Raw genomic sequence first — 14,847 nt, forward strand, 5'->3', positions numbered from 1 at the left:
AGTTTTCTGGCCCTCCTGCTCCTGCTACTGCCCACTTCTGCTCCCTCCTCCCTAGTGCCTAGTCAGTAGATCCCACTGGGGGCAATCCCCAAGCAGGGATCCACAAGGGAGGGGTACCATTGTAAATATACCTCTCCCGTGTGTTTCGATGCTCGGGGGCTCAGATTGCCCCACAAGCAACAAAACAGTGAATTTAAGTTAATGTTTCATTTTCAATGTAATGACATCAGCGCGCCATTCATGCAATCATCATTACATTGGGAATTAAATAAAGCTTTGGAACGTTGGGGAAGCTCAAAAACAAAAAAAGGAAATCCCTCTGCTTTGAGAGATTTAGTGCTCATGTGCACATGATGGAATGGTTCATTCATGAGTTCACTGGCACTGGTGTTCATGACGGAACCATTCCGTTATGAGCACCGAAGATGTTTAAGGCCTCTTCTGGCTTCCATATTCAAACTTCCTTTAGTGCAAGGCACAAATACATGCAGAAAGGGTCTCACATATTTCAGCTCACACTCTCAAATATAGAACTCAGGAAAAACACATTGATTCAGTCTGAAAACATTCTCAGCAACCAAAAGGCTAAGAAATAACGGGCTTATTTGCAACCCCATTGCTCCGCCGCATGTTAGAAATGGGGGTCTCTAGTTGGCAATTGTTGGCACCTTTGTTCAAATATGGACCCTTCCTTGTAGTCAGGATAAGGGGGATACACTTCTAAAACAACCTCAGCTCACCCCAAGGTAGCATACCTTAGCATGGAGGGTATCCAGCTGCCGAGTGACAGGTGAAGTTCATGCAAATGGGCTTCCAGAGGCTTTAGTCAGGGAATTTTCTAAAAGTGCCTTTACTGTAATATGTATTACAAATCTTACTTCACCACTTAATTGGGCTTTTAGTAAATATTGTAAAAGGCCCACAAAAGACATTTCTAGCAGTTAATTTTCTAGCTGAAGATGAAACTAATAAATGTAATGGTATAGGGTCAAAATATCGAGTTTTTATTATCGACTAGACATAATATCGAGTAAAAAATATAGAATGGACATAATATCGACTAGACATAATATAGACTAGAACATTTTAATATCGAATAGAATGGACATAATATCGGATCAAAAATATAGAATGGACATAATATCGACTAGACATAATATAGACAACAAAAATATCGAAGTTAAGGTAAGTTAATATTAATTTTTATTTTTTTGTGTAATATAATTTTGTAGCGGGTTGTGGGTTTATAGGGGAATAGGGTGGGAAGTAATTTAATTATAACTAATTAAATATGTTATTTTATTTATTGGTATTAATTTAGAATTAATTGTTAATTAATTATTCATTGGTAATTATTTAAAATATTTTTGGTAATTAATTTTAATTGATTAATTGATACATATGTTAATGTTAGTAATTTATTTTCCATGGCGGTTTGTGGGTTTATAGGGGAATAGGGTAGGAAGTAATTTAATTATAATTCATTAAATATGTTATTTTATTTATTGGTATTTATTTAGAATTAATTGTTAATTATTAATTGGTAATTAATTAAAATATAAATGGTAATTAATTTTAATGGATTAATTGATAAATATGTTACTTTTATTACATTATTTTCTGTAGTGGGTTGTAGGTTTATAGGGGAATAGCTTGGGAAGTAATTTAATTGTAAGTAATTATATTTTTTAAATATTTTTTTGTGTCTCATTTTTATTTATTTTTATATTGAAAATTAATTTATTGGTAATTGGTAAATAATTTGTATTAGTAGGTAATTTTTATTATTAGTTAATTTGTATTTGTAATTTTAATTGATTAATTAATATATTTTATAAAATTGTAAATCATTTTAATTATTTCTTAATTGGTATTAATATTGATGGTATTTATATTTATATATGAAGTATTTACTTTCCCTAATATTGCACTCACTGGAGTGGGAATAGTAATTTGTACCCCTACGCTATCCAACGCTTTCCCTACTGTTGCACTCACTGGAGTTGGAATAGCCATTTTTACCCCTACGCTATCCAACGCTTTCCCTACTGTTGCACTCTCTGGAGTAGGAATAGTAATTTTTACCCCTACGCTATCCAACACTTTCCCTAGTGTTGCACTCACTGGAGTGGGAATGGTCATTTTTACCCCTACGCTATCCAACGCTTTCCCTACTGTTGCACTCTCTGGAGTTGGAATAGTAATTTTTACCCCTACGCTATCCAACGTTTTCCCTACTGTTGCACTCACTGGAGTGGGAATAGTAATTTTTATCTCTATGCTATCCAACGCTTTCCCTACTGTTGCACTCTTTGGAGTAGGAATAGTAATTTTTATTCCTACTCTATCCAACGCTTTCCCTACTGCTGCACTCTCTAGAGTTGGAATAGTCATTTTTACCCCTACGCTATCCAACGCTTTCCCCACTGTTGCACTCACTGGAGTGGGAATAGTAATTTTTATCCTTACGCTATCCAACGCTTTCCCTACTGTTGCACTCTCTGGAGTATGAATAGTCATTTTTATCCCTGCGCTATCCAACGCTTTCCCTACTGTTGCACTCACTGGAGTGGGAATAGTAATTTTTACTCCTACGCTATCCAACACTTTCTCTACTGTTGCACTCTCTGGAGTGGGAATAGTTATTTTTACCCCTACGCTATCCAATGCTTTCCCTACTGTTGCGCTCTCTGGAGTGGGAATATTAATTTTTACCCCTACGCTATCCAACGCTTTCCCTATTGTTGCACTCACTGGAGTGGGAATAGTAATTTTTACCCCTAGGCTATCCAACGCTTTCCCTACTGTTGCGCTCACTGGAGTGGGAATAATAATTTTTAACCTTACGCTATCCAATGCTTTCCCTACTGTTCTGTTCTCTGGAGTAGGAATAGTAAATGTTATCCCTACGCTATCCAACGCTTTCCCTACTTTTGCACTTTCTGGAGTGTGAATAGTAAATTTAACCCTCTCGCTATCCTACGGAAAAAATATTGTATATGTTTAGTTAATAATATGTATATAAATATATATATATATATATGTTTTAATTTTTTTTTTAGTAACAATAATTATTTATTAATTTTAAGTTTATTTAAGTATTTTAAGTATGTTTTATTAATTATATTTATTATTATATTACTTTAAAATTACTTTTAACATATTTAAAAAATTCGATATTTTGACTGTCTATATTTTTTCCTATCGATATTTTGGGGTCGATATTTTTGTACTTTCCTGTTTGTAGATAGGAAGTCGATATTCTGGCATTCTATATTTTTACCTCGATATTTTGGCAACTCGATATTTTGACTGTCAACATTCTGTCAGTGATCCAAATGTAATGTATCCCAGTGCTTTTCTGTGGTACAGCCAGCCTAGCTACAGTAAAAGTAGTTTTTTGGGTTGTTTCATTTCAAGAGCATGTGTAACATTAACAACTTGCATTCCAATGTTTAAATACCATGCACCCTGCCTCACGGGTAATAAAACATGCTTAGAAAGGTTTGGACCTGTCAAAACTCCAGCAATGCGTCCTTTCACATGGGGAAAGCCCCATGTGAAAGGGCTTGCGTCAGTCTTACGCCTGCTGTGAGGCAGGTGCAAGATTTTGACGCAACAGCGTCCTAAAAGTGACGCAGTGAAATCTCATAGATTTCACTAAGTCACTATTATGAGGCTTTTTGCGGGGGAACGCCCCCTCTGCATACATTATACCTGACGCAGGTATAATGTGGCGCAGGGGTTTAAAAACTGACGCATCTACCTAGATGCGTCACTTTTTAAATATGGCGCAACGGGGCGCATTTTTTACATCGCTGGTGCGTCACAAAAAGTGACGCACCGGCGACGCAAAACTGACGCAAGGCCTTCATAAATAAGGCCCCCAGTTTTCTGAAATGTCTGGGGTTGGTAGGCTTTCCCAGATTCCCACCGAGCCTTGGACCAAAAATGCAGGTGACACTTGCAAAACCAAGTCTTATTGTGATTGATAAGTTTGAAATCTCCACAGAACATTTGGGCCATCTCCTGTCATGGGCTCTAGGCCTAACCACACAAGTGAGGTACCATTTGTATCAGGAGTTTTGGAGGAGTACTGGGTGGTTAGAAGTTTGTGGCTCCCTGCAGCTTCTAAAACTTTCTATCACTGAATTGTGAGGAAAATGTTTTTCTTTTGATAAAGTTTAAGGGTTGCAAGGGATTCTGGGTGACAGAACTAGGTGAGAGGCACACAAGTTACCCTATCCCGGATTCCTCCGCCTGTCTAGTTTTAACAAATGTACAGGTTTGGTAGGTTTCCCTAGGTGCCATCTGCGCTAGGGCCCAAAACCCACAACTAGGAACATTGCAAAATAAAAGTCAGTGCCTGCTGGGCTTTTTGCCACCCTGAGGATGGAAAGATTGGGTACTATGCCCCGATATGCCCCCAAGGTGGGGGGGGGGGCAGAAACACTGTGGTCATTTTTTTGGAGGGTGGGGGCATTGCTATGCCCATTCTGGGCAGTCCCCACCCCTATGTATAAAAAAAACAGCATATCCCAGTCACCTAGAGGGCTTTCTTCCCCCCTGGGGGAGGCAGAGAGACTGAGGCAAATGTTTTGTGGGGTAGGGGCATTGGCATGCCCATTCTGGGCAGTCTCCACTACTATGTATAGTTTAAAAAAATAATCCCTGGTGCCTAGTGGGCTTTCTGCGCCCTGGGGGCATATAAGGGGCTAATGCCCCTATCTGCCTCTCCGGGACCGAAAGACTGTAGCAATTTTTTGGGGGTATGGGGGAATTGGCATGCCCATTCTGGGCAGCCTCCACCTCTACAAATAAAAAAAAATCCCTGGTGCCTATTGTGCTTTCTGCCCCCCGGGGCAAATCAGGGGCTATTGTCACCATCTGCCTCCTGCGGGGACAGAAAGAATGTGGCATTCTTTGATGGGCATGGGGGCATTGGCATGCCCATTCTGGGGCAGCCCCCACCCCTGAAACTTGCAAAACATCCTTGGTGCCCAGCAGGATTTCTGCCCCTCAAGAGGGCTGATAAGGGGCTATTGTCCTATCTGCCTCCCGGGGGTGCAGAAAGACTATGGCAATTTTTGGGGGTTGTGGGCATTGTCAGGCCATGTCTGGGCTGCCCCCACCCCTAAATATAAAAAAAATTAAAGCAGGCAGGTCAGGGGCTATTGCCCCCATTTGCTCCTCGGGGGTAGGAAAACTTTTGTATTTTTTGTGGGTGGCAAGGCTGGGGGCATTGGCATGCCCATTCTGGGCAGCTCCCACCCCTGACATACAAAAAAATCCCTGGTGTTTAGAGAGTTTTCTGGCCCTCCTGCTACTGCCCACTTCTGCTCCCTCCTCCCTGGTGCCTAGTCAGTAGATCCCACTGGGGGCAATCCCCAAGCAGGGATCCACAAGGGAGGGGTACCATTGTAAATATACCTCTCCCGTGTGTTTCGATGCTCGGGGGCTCAGATTGCCCCACAAGCACCAAAACAGTGAATTTAAGTTAATGTTTCATTTTCAATGTAATGACATCAGCGCGCCATTCATGCAATCATCATTACATTGGGAATTAAATAAAGCTTTGGAACGTTGGGGAAGCTCAAAAACAAAAAAAGGAAATCCCTCTGCTTTGAGAGATTTAGTGCTCATGTGCACATGATGGAATGGTTCAGTCATGAGTTCACTGGCACTGGTGTTCATGACGGAACCATTCCGTTATGAGCACCGAAGATGTTTAAGGCCTCTTCTGGCTTCCATATTCAAACTTCCTTTAGTGCAAGGCACAAATACATGCAGAAAGGGTCTCACATATTTCAGCTCACACTCTCAAATATAGAACTCAGGAAAAACACATTGATTCAGTCTGAAAACATTCTCAGCAACCAAAAGGCTAAGAAATAACGGGCTTATTTGCAACCCCATTGCTCCGCCGCATGTTAGAAATGGGGGTCTCTAGTTGGCAATTGTTGGCACCTTTGTTCAAATATGGACCCTTCCTTGTAGTCAGGATAAGGGGGATACACTTCTAAAACAACCTCAGCTCACCCCAAGGTAGCATACCTTAGCATGGAGGGTATCCAGCTGCCGAGTGACAGGTGAAGTTCATGCGAATGGGCTTCCAGAGGCTTTAGTCAGGGAATTTTCTAAAAGTGCCCTTACTGTAATATGTATTACAAATCTTACTTCACCACTGAATTGGGCTTTTAGTAAATATTGTAAAAGGCCCACAAAAGACATTTCTAGCAGTTAATTTTCTAGCTGAAGATGAAACTAATAAATGTAATGGTATAGGGTCAAAATATCGAGTTTTTATTATCGACTAGACATAATATCGAGTAAAAAATATAGAATGGACATAATATCGACTAGACATAATATAGACTAGAACATTTTAATATCGAATAGAATGGACATAATATCGGATCAAAAATATAGAATGGACATAATATCGACTAGACATAATATAGACAACAAAAATATTGAAGTTAAGGTAAGTTAATATTAATTTTTTTTTTTGTGTAATATAATTTTGTAGCGGGTTGTGGGTTTATAGGGGAATAGGGTGGGAAGTAATTTAATTATAACTAATTAAATATGTTATTTTATTTATTGGTATTAATTTAGAATTAATTGTTAATTAATTATTAATTGGTAATTATTTAAAATATTTTTGGTAATTAATTTTAATTGATTAATTGATACATATGTTAATGTTAGTAATTTATTTTCCATGGCGGTTTTTGGGTTTATAGGGGAATAGGGTAGGAAGTAATTTAATTATAATTCATTAAATATGTTATTTTATTTATTGGTATTTATTTAGAATTAATTGTTAATTATTAATTGGTAATTAATTAAAATATAAATGGTAATTAATTTTAATGGATTAATTGATAAATATGTTACTTTTATTACATTATTTTCTGTAGTGGGTTGTAGGTTTATAGGGGAATAGCTTGGGAAGTAATTTAATTGTAAGTAATTATATTTTTTAAATATTTTTTTGTGTCTCATTTTTATTTATTTTTATATTGAAAATTAATTTATTGGTAATTGGTAAATAATTTGTATTAGTAGGTAATTTTTATTATTAGTTAATTTGTATTTGTAATTTTAATTTATTAATTAATATATTTTATAAAATTGTAAATCATTTTAATTATTTCTTAATTGGTATTAATATTGATGGTATTTATATTTATACATGAAGTATTTACTTTCCCTAATATTGCACTCACTGGAGTGGGAATAGTAATTTGTACCCCTACGCTATCCAACGCTTTCCCTACTGTTGCACTCACTGGAGTTGGAATAGCAATTTTTACCCCTACGCTATCCAATGCTTTCCCTACTGTTGCACTCTCTGGAGTAGGAATAGTAATTTTTACCCCTACGCTATCCAACGCTTTCCCTAGTGTTGCACTCACTGGAGTGGGAATAGTCATTTTTACCCCTACGCTATCCAACGCTTTCCCTACTGTTGCACTCTCTGGAGTTGGAATAGTAATTTTTACCCCTACGCTATCCAACGTTTTCCCTACTGTTGCACTCACTGGAGTGGGAATAGTAATTTTTATCTCTACGCTATCCAACGCTTTCCCTACTGTTGCACTCTTTGGAGTAGGAATAGTAATTTTTATTCCTACTCTATCCAACGCTTTCCCTACTGCTGCACTCTCTAGAGTTGGAATAGTCATTTTTACCCCTACGCTATCCAACGCTTTCCCCACTGTTGCACTCACTGGAGTGGGAATAGTCATTTTTATCCTTACGCTATCCAACGCTTTCCCTACTGTTGCACTCTCTGGAGTTTGAATAGTCATTTTTATCCCTGCGCTATCCAACGCTTTCCCTACTGTTGCACTCACTGGAGTGGGAATAGTAATTTTTACTCCTACGCTATCCAACACTTTCTCTACTGTTGCACTCTCTGGAGTGGGAATAGTTATTTTTACCCCTACGCTATCCAATGCTTTCCCTACTGTTGCGCTCTCTGGAGTGGGAATAGTAATTTTTACCCCAACGCTATCCAACGCTTTCCCTATTGTTGCACTCACTGGAGTGGGAATAGTAATTTTTACCCCTAGGCTATCCAACGCTTTCCCTACTGTTGCGCTCACTGGAGTGGGAATAATAATTTTTAACCTTACGCTATCCAATGCTTTCCCTACTGTTCTGTTCTCTGGAGTAGGAATAGTAAATGTTATCCCTACGCTATCCAACGCTTTCCCTACTTTTGCACTTTCTGGAGTGTGAATAGTAAATTTAACCCTCTCGCTATCCTACGGAAAAAATATTGTATATGTTTTGTTAATAATATGTATATATATATATATATATATATATATATATATATATATATATATATATATATATATATATGTTTTAATTTTTTTTTTAGTAACAATAATTATTTATTAATTTTAAGTTTATTTAAGTATTTTAAGTATGTTTTATTAATTATATTTATTATTATATTACTTTAAAATTACTTTTAACATATTTAAAAAATTCGATATTTTGACTGTCTATATTTTTTCCTATCGATATTTTGGGGTCGATATTTTTGTACTTTCCTGTTTGTAGATAGGAAGTCGATATTCTGGCATTCTATATTTTTACCTCAATATTTTGGCAACTCGATATTTTGACTGTCAATATTCTGTCAGTGATCCAAATGTAATGTATCCCAGTGCTTTTCTGTGGTACAGCCAGCGTAGCTACAGTGAAAGTAGTTTTTTGGGTTGTACCATTTCAAGAGCATGTGTAACATTAACAACTTACATTCCAATGTTTAAATACCATGCACCCTGCCTCACGGGTAATAAAACATGCTTAGAAAGGTTTGGACCTGTCAAAAAGGGTTAGGTTGAAAGGTCACATTTGCAGTTTAAAATGCAAAGTCAGGATGACAATGATGGCTCTAAAGTCATTTTCATTTTGTCACTACAGGAGATAGCACAATGGGCGCTGCAATTCACCAGTGACATTAATCTTACAGGCCATGGGTACCCTTTGGATCATACACTTGAGACTTATTGGTAAGTTAAATATACCAATCAGAGGTATGCCAAGTTCATCATGTGTATAGGGGGGAACTGGCACTTTACCCCTGATTAACAGGGGTAAGGTGCTCAGAGTTCGACATCCATGAACCATGGGGCTCAGCGAAAAGGTAAAAATCCAGCGTGACTATGCTGAAAGGGCTAATTTCCTAAAGTATTGTCATGATCTCCATGATATTTAGTGACTTTAAGAAAGTTGATTACCATTGGTAACTGAATAACTGATAATTGGTAATTGACTGAAGAACAGAAGGATATGAAGCAACCTTTGCTACCAGAAGCTCTGGAAACTTTCTCATGATATTATGTTTGAGGTTTTTCTTGGCATATCTGGAGAAGGCTGGTGGAAAGAGGATTTTGGAAGAGCTGGGTCCAGGTTTGCAGTAGTGTCTAGAAGGAGGTGAGTGGTCAGAGTGGTTCTTCTTGGCTTATGGAGTCATGGACTTCTGTCGGTCTGAAGCCTTTTGGGGGTTAAATCATTTTCGTGGGTATGAGAAAAATAGTGTCAGGGGCAGTAAATAAGGAGTAAGGTCCGTTTCGTTTAGAATGTTTATAGTATAAGTATTGCCTCCAAGGTGAGTAAGGCATAGGGGAGGTCAGTATGAAGTTGAAACTTCCATAAGGGGGTGTAATGAGCATGCTATAAAAAACAGTCAAGTGCAGACTCGGGGTGGCTTGGCAAACTAGGCTCTCTGTACAGAAAAGGGGGTTAGGGGCATGAGTGTGTGAGCACATGGTGTAGGCGTGGGTCTTATTATGTTGTTGCAGTGCTTTAAATGGTCCTGTACTATCCAGTACTGAGTACCAGCACTTTTTTTTTGAGAAGGAGAGTACCTGCACTTTTCAAGAGTGGCGTCACACTTTTAATTGGAGAGTACCAACACTTCTCAGAAACAAGCAGCTACTTTGTTACAAGGTGCCTTCACTTCTATTTTTCCATTTCAAGCACTGTGTTGTTGAGAAGGATTGTGTGAGTGAATAAGAAGAAGTTGCAAATGCTCCTAAATTTGAGATTATAAATAGATAAGATATGAAGTAAATGCATTAATGGGTTTCACAGATGTCAAACTGTAGTTCGTCCCTATTATGCAAACGGCACAAAAGAAATAAATACATACTTAGTAAAACTTTCCTTCAAAAACAACATTGGCTCAATTTGAACAGTCTTTCATTCGTATGGAAGACAAACATATGGCACAATAGAATTCCTCCAGTATGTATGAAAATATCTATTGAAATGCTGCGACAATGCAACGATTCAAAGCCCCGAGGTGCAGCTCAATGTGACAGATGCAAGTTACTGCTTCCCATCACGATTGCTTGCTTATTTCAGGGACAATGTGTTCTGATGACATTGATAACCCTTCGCTAGGTCTGCGCCTTCCCTGTGTGTTCGCTTACAACAAAACGACAGTAAGCGGCTGTGCTTCGGTGGCCTTTGAATGAAAGTGTGACATAGTATTGTATACAGAAAGCTGCCATGAATGACTGCATACACAAAGTCCTTATGCACCGTGCTACTGCACGAAGAAATACTGCTAAAGAAAAACTATGGGGCATATTATCAAGGGGGTTTATCTCCGCTTTTTTGGCTTTAAAAGCCAAGAAAGCGGAGATAAAATTATCTCCCTATTACCTAGCTGTCGCGAACACCAGTTTGCGACAGCTAGTAGGAGATAGCGACCATCTTGGGCCCCACTTTGCATGTCAGTGATATTTATCCCTAATGACATGCAAAGTGGGCGTGCCAAGATGTTAGCGACTGAAAACAGTTGCTAACATCGCTATCTCCTATTACCAACTTTTGGAGATATTCCCGCTAAGCGCGAATATCTCCAAAAGCTGACACCTGCCCTGAGCAGTTCATAGCCATGTTATCCAATGGGAGGTGGATAACATGGCTAAGAGCATTAGCTCGGTAATGCATGAATATCGCTGACTTTTCAGCGATATTCATGCATTGCGACTATTTTTATCGCATTTGCGATAAACCTTGGTAATACCAAAGTTTATTTGCGGTAAAAATCGCCGCAGCTCAGCGGTAAATTATTGTCTCTAACCAAGCAATAGCGATAATTATCGCTATTGCTTAGTAATATGCCCCTATCACACAAACATGCATTGTTTTAACAATGACAGGCGGTTATGAATGCCTTAAATTGCAAACGGAATGAAACTCTCTCAGAGCTGCCCAGTTTAATTGAAAAGAAAGTTTGTAGAGATCCGAAAGAAAGCCTGTGCACATGTGCATGCAACCGGGGATAATTAGAATAAAATGTCGGAGCGCGGTGTTACCCCAAAATTGCCACTGAGAATATTTTGAAAAACAAAATATGGATCAATAGTGCATTTTACAGCACCATTTTCACATCCATTTTCTTAAATGTCATAGGTCTGAAAAGACTCAGACTAAATATTCAAGTACTTTCATGGTGTGTCAAGAGAATGAAACCTGGTACTCCCCATGAGTTGACCCATTTGAAAAAAATGTGATGTGGGTGCCTTCATGTAACACAAATTACATCCATTGCCAGGTCCAGAATTTTCTTATGGTTGCCCCTTTGATCCAAACAGTACATACCTGAATGTTGCCAATACTGCCATCCATATCCTATGGTTGGCCGTTAATTCAACTGTAGTATGTCAGGGACTGCATGTTGTTGTGGGCGCACCCTTCCCATATTACACTACTGCCCTCCATTAGGCCAGGAATTTCTTCAATGTGCCAGCACCAGCCTTTTGAAATGGGTGCCATGTGTGCACAGAATTTCCTTCAGTATGCCAGTACCAACATTTCTCCATGGGAGATTTACTTCCAGTGTCTGAGTGACATCATTTTGCCATGGGCTTCCAATATACAAGTCTTGCCTCCAGTTTAACTGTGCCAACATTTTGTCCTCAGCGCCTTTATAAACCAAGAATTACCCTGACTATGCCAAGTCCAACAATAGACTCACAGGGAGAAGCACATTCTTACCCATGCTGACTTAACTTAGCTTACTCTGACTCATTCTCACTCTTTCATTCCCATTCACCAGCACTCATTAATTTTCACTCATTCCCGTGTACCCATACCTACTTCGACTCATTCTTTTCACTCATTATCATTCACTCTCACTCACCCATACTTACCGACTATCACTTGCACTCACTAAATCTTGCTGATTTTCACTCATACATATTCACTTAACTCTTTTTAATTCAGAGTTGCACTCAATGCCACTCTAATTCATTCTCACTCACGGTCACTCAATCTCTCTAACACTCCCTCATACTCATTCTTATTCTCTCACAGTCACCCTTTCTCTAACTTCCTCATTCACACTCACTTTGATTCATTCAAACTAATTTACTGACACTCGAGCACAGTAACTCTAGCTCTAATTCACTCCTTTTCATTCAACAAACACACATGCTCACACATAGACATACATGATCAAAAACATGCTCTCTCTCGCAATAAGGCACTCTCACCTATCAGTGTTCACAGCTATCACCCTCGGCAATCCCTAAATGTTGCCATGACGTGGAACTGCTAAATGCAGCAAAGTCCTATAAACTCATATATTTGTGAATTTTCACAAAAGATTTCTGTGGAGGATGACACCCTATGGCCGCAAGTCTGTAAGTCAGTGAAGCATTCAGATTAAGAACTTGGCATGGAAAAAGATTTTAAGACGAGGCAATGTTGAAAGATAATTCATTAATAGGTGTAGGTAGGTACCTACTACAAGTAATAAGGCCACAATCACAATATAAGTCCCAGTGAAGGTCCAAGTAAATTATTTCCTTGCTCAACCCTTGGTAGCTGGCTGCAAACAAGCAGTCTTAACTTAGGAGAAAGGTGTGTATAGCATTTAAAAACACCAAAACATTAAATAAGTAAGACACAGCACACACTAAAAATCTAACACATATGTATATGAATATGAAATATTTTTAGGATTAAAATGACACTAAAATGACCAAACAACCAAAATCCAATATAGGAAATCAGAGATATGAGTTTTTAAACCCAAAAGTGCCAACTTGGGAAATCTGGTCGTGCTTGACCGAGAAAAAGTCGAAGTTTTAGGCTGACTGCAATAGAGCGGGGTTTGGATATATTGAGTGGTAGGGTCCAGTCAAGTGTTTACCTTCTGACTCAATAATTATTTTGGAGCTTTTTCTCTCAATGTCAAGTGGGTCTCCTCAGCAGTCTGGGTTTTGGTCCGATGATGGTAGCTTGTTTCAGTGGGATACCGCAGTCCATTCCTGGAAGTCTCATCAACAATAAAAAGCTCTGGAACGTAAGCGGGGCAAGCCTGATTTTCAGACTGGGTCGCGGTTCAACATTGCTGCCATGACTTTCAAATTCAGATCGGTAAACATATTGAGCTTTTTGCTCAAAATACTCCAAATGATCTCAACTTTCAGGGGATGGCTCCAGAGGGTCCTTTTGGTGATTCTAAAGTGTCCACAACACCAATGCAAGGTTCCAGAATAACTGAGTTGCTCCTCAGGAAGTGAATACTACTAATCCCACTATGCACCTGGCCAAATCCTTAAAAGCCTAGTTGAATGTGGTCATAGCGAGGTAATGTCCTTTTTGGGCTGAAGATGAAAGTGTGCAGCATGTGAAGTCCTTTTGAGTGCAATCCTCTCTTGTGCAGTCTAATGGTCCAGCATGGCAGTCCTTCTTCTTCTTGTAGTTTTACGGCAGGGAACTCAGTTGCTGGGCAACTCTCCCATTTTTATCCATGCTTCTGGGCTGACACGCAAGGGGGCACCCCCGACCAATGGATTCAGGGCACTACCCTCAGGCATGACAACTTCCTCCAAAGTAAAGGTGTAGCTAACTTTCCCTTTGATAATATAATTACTAGGACTCCCAGCTGGCTAAGGGTGTAGAAAGTGGGGGTGGGGATGGGTCCTGTCCTAAGTGTCATTCCCTCTTTGAAGGTCAATTTGGCTATCCGAACCTCTTCTTTTTCTGACTTTGGGAGCAGCAGTTCCCTTTTTACCAGACTTCTTCTTTTTGTCTCAATGCTGACCACTTCACACCTGTTTAGAGCCGTTTGGTTCATCCTGTCAAAGGCTGGACAATCAGGGGACACTGCTAGAAGGCTAGATTTTGGCACAACAGAAAAACTCATTCTATAACTTATTTTCTGTCATACTTATTATAAACCTAACCATGGCAAGTTGTTGGATTTATTCTAACCCTTATTTAGACATTTTAAAGTTTCATTTTACCTCATTCCTGTTAATAGTTAGACTTGAATTATGATTTATTAAGCCTTCCCATGTTAAAACACTACAATAAGGAAAAACTAAATTGACAGTTTTTTTCCTTACCAGGGCTTGTAAAATATATTTTATAATGTCCCTGCTTATAGTTACAAGACACCCTACCCTGGGAGACTTAGAGGAGACATATGGGGTGACATATGTAAAACAACATTGTAGTTGAAGACTTTGGAAGTACCTTTAATTCGAAAGTTAAATTTGCCTATACTTTTAATTTAAAAACAGCCTGAGAAGCAGGGATTACTTTCAAAATGAAAGAAGACCACAGAACAGTGCGCACCTAAGTGCATTAATCTGCTGGTCCTCTGAAACTGCATGTCCTAATAGCATTATGCTGGGAGACATGTTCAGATGGTAAGCTGGTGATCCCTGTGTGGGGAATAGTCACTTCCCCCCATTTGGGTGAATGGCATATCTGCGGCTGGCCTGAGAGACAACTGTGCCAGTAACACCATGGTGAGTGACAGCTTGGTGTCCCCAAATCAGTATGTGCCCGGAG

The sequence above is a fragment of the Lissotriton vulgaris genome, chromosome 4_1 (genome assembly GCF_964263255.1).
Source record: "Lissotriton vulgaris chromosome 4_1, aLisVul1.2, whole genome shotgun sequence".
NCBI lineage: Eukaryota > Metazoa > Chordata > Amphibia > Caudata > Salamandridae > Lissotriton > Lissotriton vulgaris.